We start from the raw sequence: 21,783 nt of genomic DNA on the forward strand, positions 1-21,783 counted from the left end.
CTAAGTTATCAAATTTTTAGGCATGGAATTTTTCATAGTATTCTTTTGTTGGCCTTGTAATGTCTAGACAATCAGTAGTGATGACTCCTCTTTCATGTCTAATATTGGTATTTTGTATCTTTTCTATTTTTTCTTTTTGTTAGCCTTGCTATCAAGAGGATTATCAATTTTATTGCTATTTTCAAAGATCCATATTTTTTTGGTTTCATTGATTCTCCCTATTTTCCCATTTTCGGTTTCATTGATTTTTGCTCTAATTTTTCATTATTTCTTTTTTCCTGCTTACCTTAGCCATAAGTTCTTATTCTCTCTCTAGTCATAAGATGGCAACTTAAATTTGACTTCATATCTTTTTTCTAATACATGCATTTAATGCTATAATTTTCTCTGCAAGCACTGCTTTCACATCCCATAGATTTTAAGTTGTATTTTAATTTTTGTTTAATTCAAAATATTTTTTATTTCTCTTATTTGAAGGGATTTTTGTTTGTTTATTTGTTTAATGGGTTATTTAGAAGTATGCTACTAATTTCCAAATGCTTGGGAATTTTAAAGATACCTTTATATTATTGATCTCTAGTCTAGTTGCATTGTGATCTGAAAATAAACTTTGTATGAGTTCTATTCTAGTAAATTTGGCCAAGAACATGGTTATCTTAGTGAAGATTTCATGTGAATTTGAAACATAAAGTATATTCTGTTGCTGTTGGATGGAGTATTCTATAAACGTCAATTAGATCAAGATGATTGATCATGCTCTTTAAGTAAACTATAAACTTATTGACTTTCTGCCTGATTGATCTTTCAATTACTTAAAGAGGATTGTTGAAGACTCCAATATAATAGCAGTTTTTTTTTTTTCTTTCTACTCTCAATTGTCTCAGTTCTTGGCTCACATGTTTTGATGCTCTGTGTTAGGGGTATATATGTTAAGGATTGTTATGTCTTCTTGAAGAGTTGTCCCCTTTATCATTATGTCATGTCTCTCTTTAATGCTGGTAATTTTACTTGTTCTGAAGTCTGCTTGTCCTGAAATCGATACAGCTTCTTTCACTTTCTTTTTATTACAGTTGCCATGGTGTAACCTTTCCCAACCCTTTACTTTTAACCTATTTGATTCTTGGATTTAAAGTGTGTTTCTTGTAGGCAATATATAGTTGGGTACTTTATAAATGCGGTATCAATCTCTATCTCTATCAGTCATTGGCTGTTCTATCACCAGTACACCAGTGTACTCAGACCACTCATGTTTAAAGTGGTTATTGATAGAGTTGAATTAATATCTGCCATGTGTGGAACTGTTTTCTATTTGTTGCATTTTTTTTGTTTATTTTAAATTTCTCCTCTTTTTCTGTCTTTTATGGCTTTAATTGGGAATTTTATATCATTCTGTTTTGTCTCCTTTCTAAACATACCAATTATACTTCTTTTATTTTTTTGTAAGAGTTCCCCTAGAGTTTCCAATATTTATTTTTAACTAATCCATGCTTACCTTCAAATGAAATATACCACTTCAAATAGAGTGAAGGTATCTTATAATGGAGTATTCCTAAATCCTCTTTTGAGGCATTTCTGTAATTCATTTCACTTATCCATATGCAATAATCACTCACTATATCATTACTATAATTTGAAGCAAACAGTTATCTTTTAGATCAATCAAGAATTAAACTAGTAAAAGATTTTAATTTTCTTTCCTTTATTTCTTATTTGATACTCATCCTTTCTTCATGTTGATCTGAATTTCTGACCTATATCATTTTCCTTCTCCCTGAAGAACTTCTAATATTGCTTGTGGTATAGGTCTGTTGGAGATGAAACACCACAGTTTTGTTTGTCAAGGAAAGTCTTTATTGCTCATTCAGATTTTTGTTGTTGTTGTTGCATGGTCTGGGAATCAAACCCGGGTCTCCCATGTGGGAGGTGAGCATTCTACCACTGAACCACCAGTGCACCCATTCATTCACTTTTGAAGGCTGCTTTTTCTTGGTATAGAATTCTAGGTTGGTCATTTTTTTCCTTCAACCTTCAAATATTTCACGCCACTATCTCCTTATTTGCATGATTTCTGATGAAAAGTTCACTGTGATTCTTTTCCTCATTATTCTACAGACAAAATATTATCTTTTTCTGGTGTCTTTCAACATTTTTATCTGTCTTTAGTTGTCTGTATTTGAATACTTTATTCCTATGTGTAATTTTTTAGATTTCTAGTCAAATATATTTTGTTTTCTGTCCATTTTTATGGTCAGTTGACATATATATCTTTATTAAGGAGGAAGCTTCCATCTATTCCATTTTAATCCACCGATGTTTATTAAGTTGCATTTGCAGTGATGGACACTAGGAATAAATTGATAATATAAGATATATATATACTTATTGCTGCTTTAAGGCTTAAAGATAGTGAAAGAAGACTGTATTATATAAACAACCTAAAGTCTAATGGTTGTTAGAGTTGCTAATTAGTATAAGTATGTACCTGTGCTAAATATTTTGTTACTCATCTGAAATTCAAATTTAACTTGGCATGCTGTATTTTATCTGGCAGCCCTAGAGTGATGTTTCAATAAAACTATATCTGGAGGTAATTTTTTTCTAATAAGGAGTGATCCCTTTACCTTAAAATCACAATTTAAAAATAATACTAGGGCTGGTCTGAAGAAAGAATATGTGGTATAACTCCATGGAACCTTTTCTCCAAGTTCACTAAAATAAATAGCTTAAAATGGCATGATGCAAAACTTAGAAATCTGTTCTACAGCAAATTAAAATGTACTATGAATTTATTGCTTTTTTGTATATGTTGTATTTCACAATAAAAAACATTAAAAATTTTAAAAATGTCATGAGGCATAAAAACTAGTTTTACTTTGGAAGGAAACAGACGTTTTAGGGATGACACAGTATTCTGCCTCAGGGAATTCTGTATGGCACATGTGGTGTTTTCATCTTTGAACATTGTTGGAACAAATCACAAAACCTCTGCTCCCCAGAATGCAAAGACTTTGCGTTGGGTTTTATGAGTACACACCAACCTGGAGTTTTTAATCAGGAGGGAAAAAACCTGAACGTGACAAGTTGGAAAACTGTCTCGTTAATTATGAGACGTGAAATCTAGCATGAAGATTAAGGCCAAGGGGTAACCTGGATGACAGTGACAGTTTTATTACTAAAAAGTGCTTGTCCATTATAGTTCATACGATATCTGTTGAGTTGTTGAAAGTTGTTAACTCTTAATCTGGACGTCTCTGACTTTCCATGTGTCCTTCAACTATTAAATGGTGTTTTAGTTTCTGGGCTGCTGAAACAAATACTATACAATGAATAAGCTTAACAACACGAATGCATTGTCTTATGGTTTTAGAGACTAGAAGGCTTGCTTCCTCTTATGGTGAGTATCTTTGAGCTGGCCAACAATCGTTCCTGGGCTTTTTCCATGCCAATGCACATGGTGGTGTCTTCTCTGTCTTCCTGGGTCTGTTGATTTCCAGCTTCTGACTTCTTCCATGGCTTCTCTTCCATGCCCAATTTCTTTTGCTTGTAAGAACTCTGGCCACATTGGATTAAGGCCTGCCCTCATTCAGTTCAGGCACACTTTAAGAACATCTTCAAACGTTCTATTTTCACGTGAGTATACACCTACAGAACTAGGGGTTGGAACCTGAACATGCCTTACGTGGGGAATATCATTCAATCCCTAATAAGTGGCAAAAGTAGATTCTAATTTATACCGAGATGTCACCAAACTGTAACAAGATAGTACACCTAATCCTACCAGTGTATGTGAACATTATTATATTATGGTCTAATAATAATTATTATTATATTACTATTATACTTAAATACTAATAATCCATAATATTTCTCTAGTGCTTAAGATGTGGCTGGTCCCAAGCTAGACCTTTATTTGCATTATTATTATTTTAATAATCATGACAACTTTAAGAGATTTATTATCCCCATTTTATAGATTTTATAGATTTATTATCCCCATTTTGTAGATTAAACAACTAAGGCTCAGAGTGTTTTAGTGAATTGTCCAAAGCCCTACAATTACTAAATGCTGGGTATGGAATTAAAACCAAGGCAGTCTGATTCCATAGTATAAACATTTAATCACTAATGAATTCAGCTTCCAAATTATAATAGCTACTCATTTTTGAGTGCATAGGTACTTTATATGTATTATTTTATTTAACCTTTACAAGATGCTGTGAGGAGACCAGCTAAGAGAGATCAAGTAAAATTGTTCAGGGTCACAGAGGATGTAAGTGGCAGAGCCGGAATGAAATCATGCTCATAATTACTACTAATGCTAACTATTTCATCACACACAGTTGAAAGCTGAGGCTTGGGGAAGTTAGGGAGCTTTCCTAGACTCACACAGATATTTAGGGACAAGAATAGGGCTAATAAATACACCAGTCTCTAGCCTGGTCCAGTGAACTTTAGGTTATTCCTTTGCCAACTTTCTCATTTCACCACTCTAAGTTAATGCTCAGTCATTTTCAAATTTAGAGAGAAGGTCTTCCTCTAAATCACCCGCTGCTGATCAAGCTCAGGAAACCTCACATAAATCATGAGATCTGCCACAGACCTCTATCCAAAAAGACTTTCAGCTGTAGCTCTTCTGTCTGACCTTGCCAGCTCACAAAATGATAGATTGGTGAATTTCTTGAAAGTTCAAATACAAATTTTAAAACCGTATATACAGTTTATACATGGGCCAGTATGATTTTTAATAAATTGTTTCACCTATTATCTGTAACAAAATTTGAATTTTCTGATAGCCCCCAGAAGTTAGATATAAATACTGAACCTCTTTAACTTCTTTTTATAATTATGATTCTGTCCCTGGCAAATTTGCTTAATTGAGGATTTCCTAAAGTATGTTTTGCAGAATATTAATTATACTGAAAAAAGGGGTTCAGGACACAATGAATTTGGACAATACTGCATTGTTTGACTGTCTGTTGGAGACTGAAAATATATATTAACATTCTAAAGGGTCTGAGAAGCCCCAACATAAACATTTAAATTTGTTCAAACTAGTGTTTTCCAAACTTTTGACCATTGAATTTTTGTTGGTGTTGTTCTTAGGAGAAATCTAGTTTCATGTATCTAGTGTAGTATACCAGTACTTATGAACTTTAATATTCTAGGAATTAATACTAATTCTAGTTTAAATGCATAATTTGTGTCAGTAGATCTATTATAGACCAGAAATTCCATGGGTTGTTTTTTTTCTTTGGGTGCATGGTCCAGGAATACTAAACCTCAGTCTCCGACATGAAAGGCGAGCATTCTACCACTGGAGCACCCATGCACTCAGAAATTCTGTGTTTTTAACATCCCTGGTGATGCTGCTGCTATTGGTCCTGTAGTAGCAAGGTATAATAAAAAAATGTTTTGGAATAATGCCATAAACTATCCTCCAATGAATTAATATTTTCCATAATACCATAGTAGAGTAAAAACTTCCATCAAATGCTCTGATCCAGAAAATGATGTGAGTTATAGGCAATCAAATAATTATGAAGTTTAGAAAAAATGAATTATAATTCTCAATTTTAAGCTATATCCTGCCACCAGAGCCAGGTTAGCAAATTTAGTATTTTGAATTTTAATAATTACATTTCCTAATTAAGATACCTGGGAAATGGGAAGAATATAGAATAAACAATAGCTTTCCCACCACCTTGCTGGCACTCTTAGCAATTAGATTTTAGAAATATATTTGGTAGGAAGGTATTTTTTTTTAGTCTACTGGTCTCTGCTCTATGCAATTTATATGCAGCATTTCCTTTAATCCTCAAAACAATCAGATAAGATGATGGATCCTAATATTGTCCCCATTTTGCAAGTGAAGCAACTGATGGTGGAGTGATTGTCAAATACCCCAAATATTAGATTTAAACTCAGGCCTGCCTGACTCTGGGGTCCTATGTTCTAATCAGTAAGAAAATCAATGAAATAAATAAGGCATTTTGTCAGAAAATCTTATTAACCATTCTATGATGATGGTAATACTATAGAGAAAGTGATTCTCATCCTAGATGTCCTGTTGTGCTGGTTTTCATGTTCCAATTTGCCAAGAACTCAGTTGAGGGGTCTTCTTCAATCTCTCTATGACCCGTGTGGCGCAGAGCATCCCTGAGCCCTTACTTTCTGGATTTCACACCTGGCAGCCCAGAGTGGAAATGTCTTCATTGGTTCTTTAAAGTCTTTCCTCAATAATGAAAGACTGAATGCTTTTCCTGTAAGATCAACAAGCAAAGCAAGTATGTCTGTTCTTATCTCTCTTACTAAACAGACTACTGTAAATTCTAATCCGTGCAATAAGGCAAGGAGAAGAAATAAAGCATAGATTGAAAATAAAACCATCCTTATTTTCAGATGACATTATTGTGTATGTAGAAAATCCCGAGAAATTTACATAAAACTCCAATAATTAATAAATAAGTTGAGCTAGGTTGCAGACTTCAAAATCAATATACAAATTTAATTTGGATTTCTGTATATTAGCAACAAATGTATGTGGCAACCAAATTAAAACATAATGTAATTTCTCCAAAGGAAATGAAATACTTGGGCATAAATCTAACAAAATTTGCAATATGCTAATGAAAGAAAACTACGAAGACAAATAAATGGCAATTAATACCATGTTCATACATTAGAAGATCCACATAGTAAAAACTTCAATTCCCCCTAAATAAACCTAGAGGATTATTGTAATTTCTACCAAAATGCCAAGAAAGATTTTTTGTAGATGTAGACAAGATTCTTTGAAAATTTATATGGAGAGACACAGGACTTCGAATAGCTAAAGCAATCTTGTAAAAGAAGAATGAAGTGAGAAGGCTCAATCTAACTGATGTTAGGGCTTAATATATAGCAAAAGTAATCAAGACAGTATAGTATTGGCAGAGGAAGGAACACATAAATCAATGGAGCAGAATAGAGAAGCCAGAAATAGACCCACACAAATATGCCCAACTGAGTCTTTTGGTATTTTTTTTTTAATAACGATATTATTGATACATAGTTTATGTACCATAAAATTCACCCTTTTAAAGTGCAAGATTCCATAGTTTATAGTATATTTGCATGTTAAGCAGCCGTCACCATTATTTGTTTCTAGAACATTTCCATCACCCCCCAAAAAAACCTGGTACTAATTAGCAGTCACTCCTCATCCTCTCTTTCTGTCAACCTCTGGCAAATACTTTCACTTTCTGTCTCAATGGATTTGCCTATTCTGGACATTTCATATAAATTAAGTCATAAAATATGTGGTCTTTTGTGCCTGGCCTCTTTCACTTAGCGTGTTTTCCAGTTTTATCCACATCGTAGCATAATAGTACTTCATTCTACTTATTGGCAAATAATAATCCATTGCATGGATTTACCCTATTTTGTTTATCCATAAATCATTTTGGGTTGCTTCCACTTTTTGGCTATTATGAAAAATGCTGCTATGAACATTTATGTATAGGTTTCTGTATGGGTAAGTATTTTATTTTCTCTTGGGTATAAACCTATGAATGGTATTCTTGGGTCATGCAATAACTAATTTTGAGGAACTGCCAGACTTTGCCAAAGTGCCTGCACCATTTTACAGTCCAACTAGCCATGAATGAGGGTTCCAATTTCTACTCATCCTCACCAATTCTCTTATTGTCTGTCTTTTTAATTTTAGGTGCCTTAGTACGTGTGAAATGGTATCTCATTGTAGTTTTGGTCTGCATTTTTTTCATGATTTGTGATGTTGAAAATCTTTTCTTGTGCTCGTTGGTCATTTGTAGATCTTCTTTGAAAAAGTGTCTTTTCAAAACCTTTGGCTATTCTTTAATTGTTTTTTTTTTCTCTATTGTTGAGTTGTTAGGGTTCTTTCTGTATTCTAGATACAAGTTTCTCATCACATCATCTGCAAATATTTTCTCCTATTGGGTGAATTGTCTCTTTATTTCTTAGTAATATCTTCTGAATTACAAAGTTTGTAATATTCACTAAGGCTAATTTATCTATTTTTTTCTTTTGTCATCTGTGCTCCTAATGTTACCTCTAAGAAACCATTGTCTAATCAAAAGTTATAAAGATATAAGCCTGTTTTTTCTAAGAGTTTTATAATTTTACCTCTTACATCTAGATCTATGGCTCATTTTGAATTTGTTTTTGTATGTAATATGATGTAAAAATTTATGTTCATTTTTTGCATGTGGATATAAAACAACAAATTTTGTACAAAAGCAATGTCAAGTCAATGGAAGAATGATAGACTTTTCAACAAATGATGTTGGCTAAAGCTATTGGACATCAAAATAGACAAAAATGAATTTCCAGCTAAACCTTGCTGCTTACATAAAAATTAACTCACAGTGGGTCATGGATTTAAAGGTAAAGAATCAAATGAAAGATATTTTAGGAAAAAAATGTGGGAAGGAATCTTTGATACCAAGAGCTAAGCAAAGCATTATTAGATTTGAGAGCAAAAGCATGATCCATAAAAGGAAAAAAGGATAAACTGGACCTCATCGGAATTAAAAATTTTTTCACTGTGAAAGTATTGTTGTCCTCTTATTAGAGGATAATAAGACAAGTTATAAACTGAAAAAAATATTTTCAAACCAAATGTCTGACAAAAGATTCTATCCACAAAATATAAAGAACTCTCAAAACTAAATGGTAAAAAAAATAATAACACACACACGACCAATTAGATTTAAAATATCCAGTTAGATAATGGGCAAAAGATGGGAACAGACACTTCACTAAAGGGGATATACAGATGGCAAATAAGGACATGAAAATATTTTCAACATCATAGTCATTAGAGAAATACAAATTAAAACTAACATGAGTTACCAACATAAATCAAGCTGTGTTGGTTTGAAGTTGTTTTGTATCCCAGAAAAGCCATGTCTTGAATCCTCACTCAGTATTGCTGGGTAGGATCTTTTTTGATTGTTTCCATGGAGATGTAACACACCTAATTGTGGGTGGTAACTTTTGATTAGATGGTTTCCATTGAGATGTGTTTCTGCCCCTTCAAGGTGGGGTTGCTTACTGGAGTCCTTTTAGAGGGAACCATTTTGGAAGAAACTTAGTGCACACAGAGCCCACAAACGCAGAGATCTTTGGAGATACATAAGGAAAATGCCCCCAGGGAAGCCTTATGAACCGAGAAGAGAAAGCTAGCAGACATCACCATGTGCCTTCCGAGCTGAGAGAGATGTCCAGAAGCCAGAGACCCCAGTATGTGCCAGCCACATACCTTCCCAGCTGACAGAGTTCTTCTGGATGTATCAGCCTTTCTTGAGTGAAGGTAACCTTGTTGGTGTCTTAATTTGGACATTTTCGTAGCGTTAGAACTGTGTCCTAGTTTGCTAGCTGCCAGAATGCAATATACCAGAAATGGAATGGCATTTAAAAAGGGGAATTTAATAAGTTACAAGTTTACAGTTTAAAAGCCAATTACAGAAAGTCTATAGAAATGTCTAATCTATGACATTCAGGGTAAGACACATTGGTTCAAGAAGGTCAATGATGTTTAGGGTCTCTCTCTCAACTGGAAGGGCACGTAGCAAAGCCTGCTAGCTTTTTCTTCCAGCTTCTTGTTTCATGAAGCCCCCCTGGGCGCGTTTTCCTACTTCATCTCCAAAGATTGCTGGTTGGTGGACTTTCTGCTTCATACTTCTGCAGCATTCTGAAGCTTCTCCAAAATATTTCTTCTTTTGAAGGATTCCAATAAACTAATCAAGAACCACATAAAATGGTTGGAGACACATCTCCATCTAATCAAGTTTAATGCCCACAATTTATTGAGTCACATCTCCTTGGAGATAATCTAATCAACTTGCCAACCTATAGTACTGAATGGAGAAATGAAAAATTCTCAAAAAAAAATCTATGCAGAAATGATTCTTTTAGTTTCCTCGACTGCTGAACCAAATACCATGCAACCAGTTGACTTAAACAATAATAATTTATTAGCTCACGAGTTTGAGGCTGAGAAAAATTCCAAATCAAGACATAATCAAGGTGATGCCTTTTTTCCAAAGTCTGCCTCCTGGGGCCTGCTGCCAGCAATCCCTGATCCTTGTCACACAGCAATGCACATGGCAGGCTCTCCTGGCCTCTCCATTCTTCCCTGGATCCTGTTGAATTTCAGCTTCTTGCATCCCGTGCTCTCTTTCTCTCTCTGTCTCAATTTCATTCCACTTAAACAAAGGCTCCAATAATTGGTTCACACCCACAGAAATGGATTAAATTTATGAACATATTTTTCTGGGGGTACATACAACTCTAAACCACCACACTAGCCATAGCAGCTTTATTCATAATAGCCAACAACTGGAAACAACCCAGATGCCCTTCAGTAGGTAAATGGTTAAACTGACAGTGGTACATCCATATCATGTAATTCTCTTCAGCAATAAAAAGCCTGTTGATATATACAATAATTTTAAGGAATTTTGAGAGAATTACGTTGAGTGAAAAAAAGCCAATTTCAAATGAGTATATACTATATATTTCAATTTATATAGTGTTGGTGAAATGACAAAAGTATAGAGGAGAATATATTAGCGGTTGCCAGTCGTTAGGACAGGGAGGTGTAAAAGAAGTGGATATGGTTATAAAAGGATAGCACAAAAGATGTGTGTGGTAATAGAACTGTTCTTTATCTTTACTGTAGTGGGGTTTCACAAATCTACACGTGATAAAATTTCATAGAACTATATACATATACACTCAAATAAATGCATGTGAATCCAGTGAACTCTGAATAAGATTGGTGGATTATATCAATACCAAGGAAAATTACGTGAAGGATATATAGGATCTCTCTGCTTTGTTTCTTACAACTGCGTGTAGAGCTATATCTCAAAGAAAATATCCCGAAATTGGAAACTTTGATCCTGAAATAGAAGATTTTAAGGGAAACACAGTTGTCCTATTCATGTGTGTGACTGAAGGTATGGTAGAAAAAGAGTGACTTACGTTTTGTCTAACGGTAGTACAAAACACAATATGAATTTTGATAAGAAGACTGAAACAGTCCCATGAAGTCCACTCTCTTAATAGCAGCATGTATAATCTTTATAAAATATGGTTCAGATCATGTTTCTTTTCTATGCTGAAAAATCTTCAATGGTTTCACATGGCACTAAGAATTAAATTCAAATTATTTCCTATACCCTAAAAAGCCCTACATTATGTGGCCCTCATCTACTGTGTAATCTGTGTAATCATCTCATCTTCTTCTACTATTTGTATTAGTTATAATTTGTATATGAAACTTGTGTAATATAATATGTATCTATTATAATTTGCTTTATAACAAATTATCCCAAAATTTATCCCCCAATATACACACATTTATTAGCTCACACTTTCTGAAGGGTAGAGTTCTGGGCACTTCAAAGCTGGGTCCTCTGCTTTGGGGTGTCTCATAAGTCTGAATCAAGGTGTCAACCATTGCTGTCCCTTGAGGTCTCATCTCAAGACTCAGCTGGGGAAAAATCTGCTGCCAAGCTCATTTCACATGGTTGATGGGAGGATCCAGTTCCATAAAGACTGTTGGACTGAGAATCTCAGTTCCTTGCTGACTGTTGGCAAGAGACTACCCTTAGTTCCTTGTCATGTGGATCTCTTCAACATGAACTCTTGCTTCATCATAATAGCAAGAGAAAGAGGATCCACAAGCAAGACAGAAATTACAATTTTCTAACCAAGTACAGAAGTAACATTCTTTCTTCTATTGGCTAAAAGTGAGTTATGCAAGGGGAAGGGATTCCACAAATCTGAAAGTAAGAGGAGGTAGGTGTCCCTGGGGGCCACCCTAAAGCCTGCCTGTCACACTGGTCCTCTTTCTGTTCACTGGATATCGGATCCAAGATTGTTGCAAAACTGACTCCTTGGGTAGGTCATGATGCAGTTAGAGTTAAGGGCTAGAGAAAGCTCAAGTCTGGGAGGTAGCACAGGTGAAGGTTGGGTGGGCATGGAGGTAGTATCAGGCTAGCTGAGTATTTGTAAGTGCAGCCCTAGGTCGTTCAGTGGAGTTAGGCTGGCCAAAAGGGAAGATAGGGAAAGTCTTTTCAAATATGCTAGTAAATTAGGGGAGGGAAATAATTTTTATTGAATACCTTCTATGATCCAGTCACTGTATTTGTTGTTTGAATAAAAAATATTCATTACCATCCTATTTAGAAGATATCACGATAGATTTTCGTTTTAAATAAGGAAACCAAAGCCCAAACACCTAAGATTATGCAGCTGGAAAATTATTCAAAACGAAAGTTTTTCTGACTTCAATGACTTTTCGCTTTCCACTGTTCCATATTCTCTCCTGGTAGGTTCAGCTTCAGGGGCTCCCCAGAGCAGCAGAGTGGACCAGGGTCTTGTTTGAGCTTGACTCACCTACTGAGTTCATTTCCGGTAGCAAATGTTGCTCCTTTGCTTTCTGCTGCCCTCTAATGGCCATGGTTTTCATTGCAGCTAAACCTACAGTGTCTGACAGAGGTTGCCAAGGGAGGGAGGCAGGAGTTTGAAAGAACTCAGAAAGACAGTCAACACTTCAAGAAAATAACTTGTTTTTGAAGAATAAGAATAACAGTAAGAAGAGGGGGAGGGGGAAGGGGAGGGAGAGGAAAAGGGAAGGGAGGGAGAGGGAGAGGAAGAGGGAGAAGAAGTGGTAGTAGTACAAGAAGGAGAAAACTTGTGGTAAGATGCTAAGATGGTGTTACAGATCAGTGACTTTGGTCTAGGCCCTCCTAGAAGAAATTTCACCCAGAATTTAGGGGAAGGAATTCTACATGAGGGGTTCAGACTCCTCTGGAAATCAGAGGGATGGATGAAATGAACTTTCTTATCCAGGATTTAAGGAACACAAGAAAGTTCTTAGAAAGACCAAGCATGAATTAAATTGTGAGGATGTGATATATCTTTTAGAATATTACTATTGAATAGATCATATTTATAACATAATAGCTATAAATAGAGAGCATAACAATAAAATTAACTTACAGATGCATTATTGCATTGTATGTTCTAAACAAACCTGTGAAATGGGATTCTCTTCCTACCCTTCTTATAGATGGGAGAACAGAGGTTTAGGGCCATTTAGTCTTGCTCCAAAGGTTACTCAGCTAAAAAGCACAGATCCAGATAGTGCTTAATGCATTCTGATTCCATACTCTGTAATTTTCTTGTTATATTGCGTCTTTCTGTTGCATCTATTTTAAAAAATATCTCCTAATCTCCTGTTTCTTTCTATATATGTTCTTCTGGGGTTCCTAATTCCTTCTTGCCTTCAGTGACTAGTTGCATCTTCAATCTTTGACTACAGTCAATTGCTCATACTACTGTAAATTCTCAAATCCAGACCACCAGGAATCATGCATTCTCTACCTGTAAGTCATAAATTCTTAGAATATTTGACTTGGCCATTGATAAATGTGAGGTCATACTGGACAAACCCTACAGAAAGATATCAATGAATTTTTAAAATGTGTTCCCTTTCTCTTCTGTGGAGTAGGGTGTCTAATTAAGACTTGATAGATTGTTTCTGTTTTTTATTTTTTCACACTCAGGAGTTTCCCTACTGTCCAAACTTCTGTTAAATGGGTGTTTTAGCTAAGGTTCTCTAGAGAAACAGTATCAGCTGGAGATATCTGTAAATATACAATTTGTAAAAGTAGATCTCACGTAACCACAAGGATGTAGAGTTCAAGGTCTGTAGCACAGGCTGTAAGCTGGCAGCTCCAATGAAGGTCCTCAACAAACTCTCAGGATAGGCTGGCTGGCTGAAGCAAGAAGAATGATTGTCTCCTCTGAATCCTCCTTAAAAGTCTTCAGGTGATTAGATTAAATGTCACTTATTGAAGAAGACACTCCCCTTAGCTGATTACAAATGGAATCAGCTGTGGATGCAGCCAGTGTAATCATGATTTAAGTCCATGAAATGTCCTCATAGCAACAGATGGACCAGTGCTTGCCTGACCAGACAACTGGGTACCACCACCTGGCCAAGTTGATGATTGAACCTGCATTATTGCAAAGATCCTGACATATAGGTCTTTTTTTTAAAAAAAAAAAAAGCAAAAACATTTTTCCAACAATCAACTGAGCTTGGAAGAGTACCTCCACTGGGACCCCAGCTGCAGTGCACACCTTGTTTGCAACCTGAGAGACCCTGGGCAGAGGATCCAGTTCAGTTGTGCCTGGGCTACTGACCATGAGGAAATAAGTGTATGTGTCTGTTTTTGGTACATGGGTCAGGAATCACATGTTTATTGAGATAGATTCACATACCATATAATCATCCAAAATGTAAATCAGTGGTTCACAGTATCATCATATAGTTGTGCATTCATCACCACATTCAGTTTTTTAACATTTTCATTACTCCAAATAAAATACATGTTATATGTGTCTTGAGCCCATTCCATTCTCCAAACCCACTAATGATTCTTCAAACCCACCAATGATTCACCAAAATAATAGAGACCAGAGGTCATAATCATGGCTTAAGGATGAGGGAAGAAGTAAAGGACAATTTGGAAGGGAGAGCTAGGGGCTGCTCCCTAACTGTTTTTCCTGTCTTGTCTGTAGTTCATTGTGTTACTTTTCCAGTACCTAATGAATGATACATCAAGGGTTGTCATGAAACTGTTGGGAGAAACTTTATGGTATGACTCATGAGCTGTGCCGAATTACAGATCTTTTCTCATTAGTCTGATTAAAAACCTAAGCTCATTATGGCTCAGGAAGTGATTTAGTTTCAATGCCTTTCAGTTATGTTCCTTTTTTATTTTCCAGGAGCACATATTTTGGCTAAGAATTCATTTTCTATTTTAAATGGTTCTAAATTTCAATTCTTAAAGTGTGTGCTCATTATCATATCATTCAGACCTGTAAATGTTCTTTTTATATTTTAAGAACTATTTTTTATAAGCAAAAATGATTTTTATTTTATTGCGTGTAATACTTTTCTTCACAAATGGGACTCTGAGAAAGCTTTGTGGTATGCGCTTTTGACTTTTTGCAGAAAATAAACTTCATAATGTAGGAAGAGAATGTTGGCTTTGGGGTTTGACCTAAAATGGCTTAGTACCTTACCCATCTCCCGCAGTTTCATTTTAGGCAATTTACTTGCCTAAATCTCAGTTTCTCCATATTTTTATGAAATTGGAATAATGACTGTTTAATAACGTTGTGAAGGTCAAAGAAGATAGCATATGTAAAGTGTGCCTAATAGTAGGGGTCCAACAAATATTAGTCTCCCCTTACTTCCTCTATCAATATGGAGATATAGGGCTTTTATATTGATGTTAACAAAAAATTCTTTAAAGAGGCTGCTGAATTGATTAAAAATTATCTCATCTCTAATATGAGGATTTAAGTGCATATTGCCTGTCTCTGGAGACTTATTACAATTCTAAAGACTAAGATGTGATTGCTTGAAACTCATGATTATTTTTCATGAACCTGCATGGCACAAAGCAGGCAAATAAATTGTGGTCTGTCTGTTAAGATGTGTTGGAAGGTGCCTACCTCCCTGGGAGCTCAATGAAAAGTTTCTCCAGTGAACAATCTATTTTCTAGCCTTGGCAATAACCTAATGATAACCAGAAATGTGTTTCCTGTCTCTTGAGAATGGGAATCCAATATTGGGTATATGTTACTGATAAACTGAAGACATCAAAACCTTGTCAAGCATGCAAACATGCCCCATGTTGATTGTGATTGTGTTAATTTTTCCTAAAACAATTATACAGTGGTTTTTAATGGAGGGGGTAGGGTGATTTTTTTCTTCCCAGGAGACATTTGAGAATATTTGGAGACATTTTTATCATATATGGGGGTGTACTGGCATTAGGGTGCTGCTGAACATCCTACAATTCACAAGACAGTGCCATTTAACATATATTTATCTGCTCAAAATGTCGATAACACTACTGTTGAGGAATCCTGACCTGATACAATCACCGTTTTCCCAAAGTTTTTAAAATGTTTGCTTTTGAAATGCTTTATTGACATCATGTAGAAACAGTAAAAAAAAAACTTATGAATTCTCAGGAGTTGTCAAGGATAGTGGGTAGAGATGTGATCAGCTGCACTTTCTTTCCATTTAGGACTAATCAAGTAAAACTAGGTGTAGGAAGGCATTTTCAAACTTAAGAGTAGCTTTCCTTAGTTAGGAGTGAGTACAGTTAACTAGCATTGGAATTTTAGGAGAGAATAAGTCAATTGTTTTTCTTGTAATATTTAATATTGATGGTCATCATATCTTTCCATTTCCTAAATTGGCTAAGATCAGAGAAATTGATTAGATCACAAGGGAGCTTGGCTTGAATTCTACAAGCTTCTGATAGCTGGTGCTGTCTGTTGACTCTATCTTTAAAATTTTTACTTCCTATTAAAGGGCCATTTTGTCATCACCACAGAATTCCAGGTAAACGCACTTTCTCATTTTCCTTTTTTTTTTTCTTCCCTTGAAAAAATTCTTGATTGGCTTCTTCCCAGCACAGTACTTCACCACCTAACTTATTTCCTACTCTAGGGACCCAAAGACTATAGCAGGATCCTAAACAAAGGTGAAAAGGGTATAATTATGTTAAGTGCGCTAACTTTTTATTAATACTTTAGTTTGGGTTGTTGTAATATTCCTAATGGAAGGAAGGTGGAAGTAGAGGGTGTAAAACTGGACAGACTTTCTCAGAAACCTTAGCCTAAAATCTTGCGGTGGAAGTAGTTCGTCATTTTCATGATTACAGTTGATAGGTTCCGTTTATCTCCACACTTTAAGATCACCCTCACTCTGACTAGAGCTTAATTTAGGGTGAAACCAAGTATCCTGCAGGCTAGTGCAATATAAGCTTAAGTATTCTGATTTTACAATCAGGGCCTTCGTCTGCCATGCGGGAGAACTAGGTTCGATTCCTGGCCCATACACTTTCCAAAATAAACAAACAAAAAAATCAACAAATGGTGCTGCAATAATGGGATACTCACACAGAAAAAGAATAAAATGTGATCCCACCATACATCATACAAACAAACAAAAAAATCAGGGCCTTATAACAGTGATTTTTATCACTTGCTATCTTGGAATTGATAAAATATCAATTATGCCTTAAGAAATCCACCCAGGAATCAAAACAGCACATGCTATTACTTTCTCATATAAAGTATTTATGATTCTATTAGGCTGAATTATCTCCTTAATGAGAACCTTCAATTTAGGGCCAAATGCAGGCTAGTTTCTTGGGGTAATGAAACCTCTTGACATAGGAAAGCATTCAACTTCAGTTTGAGGATGATCTTTTACTATTAGTGAATGCTTAAATGGCTAAAATCTTCATGGAAGAAATGTGACATAAAAATTTCAACATTTAAGACAGGAATACCTTTGATTCAGCAATGCCATTGTTAGGAATCTACATAAATACATTCCTGAAAAAGTACACATAAATGGGCCTACAAGAAAAATCACTGCATCACTATTTTCAGTTGGAATTAATATGTGTATATCAATTAGACACTAATGAAACAAATTGTGATACATTAATACAATGGAATGTTAGATGGACATCAAAAGGAATGAGATTGATCCAGGGTCAGCATGGAAAGATCCCCATGTGATTAAATGGAAAAAGAGTAATGTCCACCCAAATAATATGGTCTCTTTCATGTAAAAACTACACATATATACACCCACAGAAAAAAAGTAAGGACTGAAAGGGTATTAGGCTAAATAGAAATAGTTGTCATTTCTGGGGGAAGAAATAGAGATCTTGTGGGACTTTCATTTTCTACTGTATGTGTTTCTGTACTGATGAAGGTGTTCCAATGAGTGCCAAGTAATTTCATATGCTAAAAATAATTTATATATTTTGATTATAGAAAATAAGTAAGAAACAGAGCGATATAGAAAATTAGCAAGGCTGTATTCATTTGCTTGTCAACAAATGTTTGAGAAATGTGCTAAGCCTCAATCCAATGCTAGTCACAAGGAATATCTGCTTTTCAAAAGAACACTTGTTTGTTTGGAATGTAGTGGGATAGACAGATAATTGGTCAAACAAGTATATGAATAAATAAAAATTATAATTTAGATCATGTCTAGGAAGGCGGGGTCCCTGGTAATATAAGGATATATAATAGCAGAACCTTACCTAGATTGTGAGCTCCAAGAAGTCATTCTGTAAGGCATGAAGGAAGAAGGAATTAAATGGATAAAGAGGAAGAAAGGGCATAAACAAAACTGCACACACACAAGTTTCCTGGTAGGAAATATATTGATACATTCAAGTGTTTGAGAGAAGGCCAATGTCGTTGGACCACTAAGAACAAAGGATGAGCAAACATGCTGGTGGGGCCAGATACTACAGGGCCATGTTAAGGACTTTGAGGTTACAATGAGCATAATAGACCACCCATTTTGTAAAATAAATGAACACTGATGTGCTAGGTTTTGCATTTCGAAAAGATCATTCTGGTTCCAAGTAAAAGAAAGTAATTCTAGAATAACAAGGGAGGATTCAGGGGAATGAGTCAGCACCTACCAAAGTACCCAACATAAAACCGCCTCTGCCCAACCATATTTATTGGTGACATACATTGTGGCCATTTTTATTAACACATTAGAAATACAAGCGTGGTAAACAATATTAGGGTCACCTCCAAGAAATACATTCCTTAAAACCATCCAGAAATGAATGGGTTTTAATACTGGCTGAAGGAATACACTTACTTAACAGTACTTTGGAATCTTGTAGCCATTTGTGTGCAGCAGCCATAATTAACTTAAGGAATAGGTCACTGGAATTTAAGTGTGTCTCTGAAAGCTCCAACTTTACCGACTTTAACAAAAGCATGGAATGGAATGTGCAATATAGAACCCAGAATAAAAAGGAGACTGGAAGCAAGATTTTTCTCAGTATATTGTCTGAGAAAGTTCTCAGAGAGGCCTTGATTCCCTGACCATTTGATACAAACATTCTAGTCAAAGTTGGCAGGTGTATATCCGTAGAGGGGCTGGACACAGTTCATTTCACCCGTTTTTGCTCTGATTCCATGATCTCCAAGCAGCCTTCTGATCGTAGTTGGTTTTCCTGTATGGATAAGAATGCTGATCAACTGAAATGATCCATTCCATGTAACAGTTAGTTATATATAACATTACACATCATTAAACAGGCATAGTTATCTCTTATGAGTTTAATTTTATAGTGAGTCCATCTGTCCTCAAAAAATACTTTTGAACACATGACAAAATGTTCAACTCTGGAGCATGAGGAACTTAAGTATTTCCTGGTAAATCCTCTCTGAATGACAAACAATCATCCCTATCCCTTAGCCTCCAGATCTATCTTTAAATCCATTCCTCTAGCAACAACCTTTTAGCAACAACCTTCTAACATAGCCTTCAGCACAGAAGCATAATATCATGGTCCATGGGACTGGTGGTTCCAATCTCCAAAAGTCCTGTCAATTGTGTACTGAAAGTCATTTTTGGAATTCTACTGGTAGCTGGTTGCTATGAAGTGTATAAACAGTTCAGCATAGTCAATAAGCACCACAGTATGTGGTGACAGATCCTACGTTTGAATCCAGCTTTGCATTTTACTAGCCATGGGGCAGTGGGCAAGTCACTCATCTTTGAGACTGTATTTCTTCAACTATAAACTGGGGTCCATTTTGACCTTAAATGAATGCCAACGGGGATTAATTGAAATGATATGTACAAAGTATATAGTAAATGGCCTGACAGAGTAGGTGTTCAATAAATGATAGCTGCTATGGTTGTTATTTTTGTTTACTTTGCCCTTAAAACTCTGAAATCTTACCCTCAAGCATCTCTAAATACATTTTATTCCCCATGCCTCCAAATAATCCTCTGCACACGATACTGTGCTTTTACTCAAGTACAAAGAGAAGTAAAATCAATATTTTGATTTTACTTCTCTTTGTCCTTCTGTTTTCTATTCATTCTTATTTTTTCATGGTATTAACAAAGACACATTTTCCCCAAGCTCATGCTATTGTCACATATTTCAAGTTGTAAATCTTGGTGAAAATGCCTGTGACAGAAAATGGGTGTTTGATATTGATAAGGATATCATAGGTAGAAAGACTTTAACAAGTATACTTTGGAATTCTACCCTATAAGCAACAAGAAAGGACCTATAAGCAAAAAAGAAAGAACACATCACCAAAAAGGAGGAGGTAAAGTCCAAGTAAAAAGTTAGGGTGTTTTCTCTTTGATCTGCCACTTGTCATCCATGCCTCTCTTGAATTTCACAGCAGCTCTCTGGCAGGCACTATTTCTGCTCATGAAGATGAACAGGTGCAGTGGCTTGTCCTGCAGGGAGGGCAAAGATTAATGAAGTGTGTTTGTAAATTCTAGGAATACAAGAGGCAACAGTCAGCCTTTTAATAATACCTTAATTAACACTGATATAATGCCGTAACTAACCCTCAGCAGCACATTTTGACTCATTTGTTAATCTTGTTCTGTACAGCAGCTGTTCAACTGCATCAAAAGGCATTGCTTTTTGATTGGAGGTTAAAGAGCCCAGAGCCCTATAAAGCTGCCTATAATGTACTCATGTTACTTGGCAAATAGGAGGCTGGCAGAAAGGACATAAAGAAGGCATACTTTGAATGTGTAAATAAATTCTGTCATTGCCTTATATATCGGATCATACCAGGATTCCTTTCATTCCAGCATCCCAAATTTTGTGTGGACCTTTCCCGGCCATCTGTGATATTCTGCATGTTCAATGTGTTTGCTTATGCTATTAGCTAGACTAAAACAACTTTCACCACTTCCCTCATCTTTCAAAAGCTGCGTCAGATTTCATTTTCTCTAGAAAATCATCACTAGTCCCCTTTGTATTTATTCATTCCTGTTAAGTAGTTTTGTACATGCTTCTTCTATACATTTGCTTCTTTCTATTCTTCATTCTCCAGATTATATTATAAATATCTGTTTAAATGTACCTAAGACACCCCATAGACTTTGAGCCTTCAGAGCTGAAAGCTGTGTGATTCTTATCTCTGTATCTGTCCAGAGTCTTAACAGTGTTTGGTAACTGATAAGCCCTGGATGCATGTTTCCAGTGTGAATAAATGAATGAAAAAATCAATTAACAAAATTTATTGAAATTATTAAGACTTTTGATTTGAATCATAATTGTTCTTTTATGCCCTTTAAATTTTACAATCCACAAAAATAATGAAAACTATATTTCTGAAAGTGATTTCTTCTTCTTAGACCTATGATAGAAAATTGGAGATTCCTACTGAAACTAGCCCTGTCTACATAGCCAGGGACTGAGAACCTGTTCCTTTCTGTTTACCATGGTTTTCAGATGTTGCCAGACCTTACAGCAGAGATTCTGAAATGTTCCACACAGCTCTCCAAACATCATTCAGACTGCCCAATGATAAAAGTTCTGTTAAATGTCTTAATTAATCAACCATTAAGAAGAAATGCCAAATGTTAGGAAACAGAGAAATTGTCCTCTCAGCAAATTTCCCAATATTATGTGCTTTTAAATATCCTGCTGTTTTCTTCTGGATCACCCATTTTATCATTTGTCTGCTAGCTAAATTGGTTTCCATTTTTCAAACTTAGGCTCATTCTCCCATCTTATTAGTCTTTATACTTACACACATCCAAGTATTTTGTGTGTTCATTTTTTGTCTGAGGAGTCTATTTATCTCCCCAGACAAAAATGAAATAGTATTTTCAAACCAGAAGATGGA

Source organism: Tamandua tetradactyla, chromosome 8 (assembly GCF_023851605.1).
Source record: "Tamandua tetradactyla isolate mTamTet1 chromosome 8, mTamTet1.pri, whole genome shotgun sequence".
Taxonomy (NCBI): domain Eukaryota; kingdom Metazoa; phylum Chordata; class Mammalia; order Pilosa; family Myrmecophagidae; genus Tamandua; species Tamandua tetradactyla.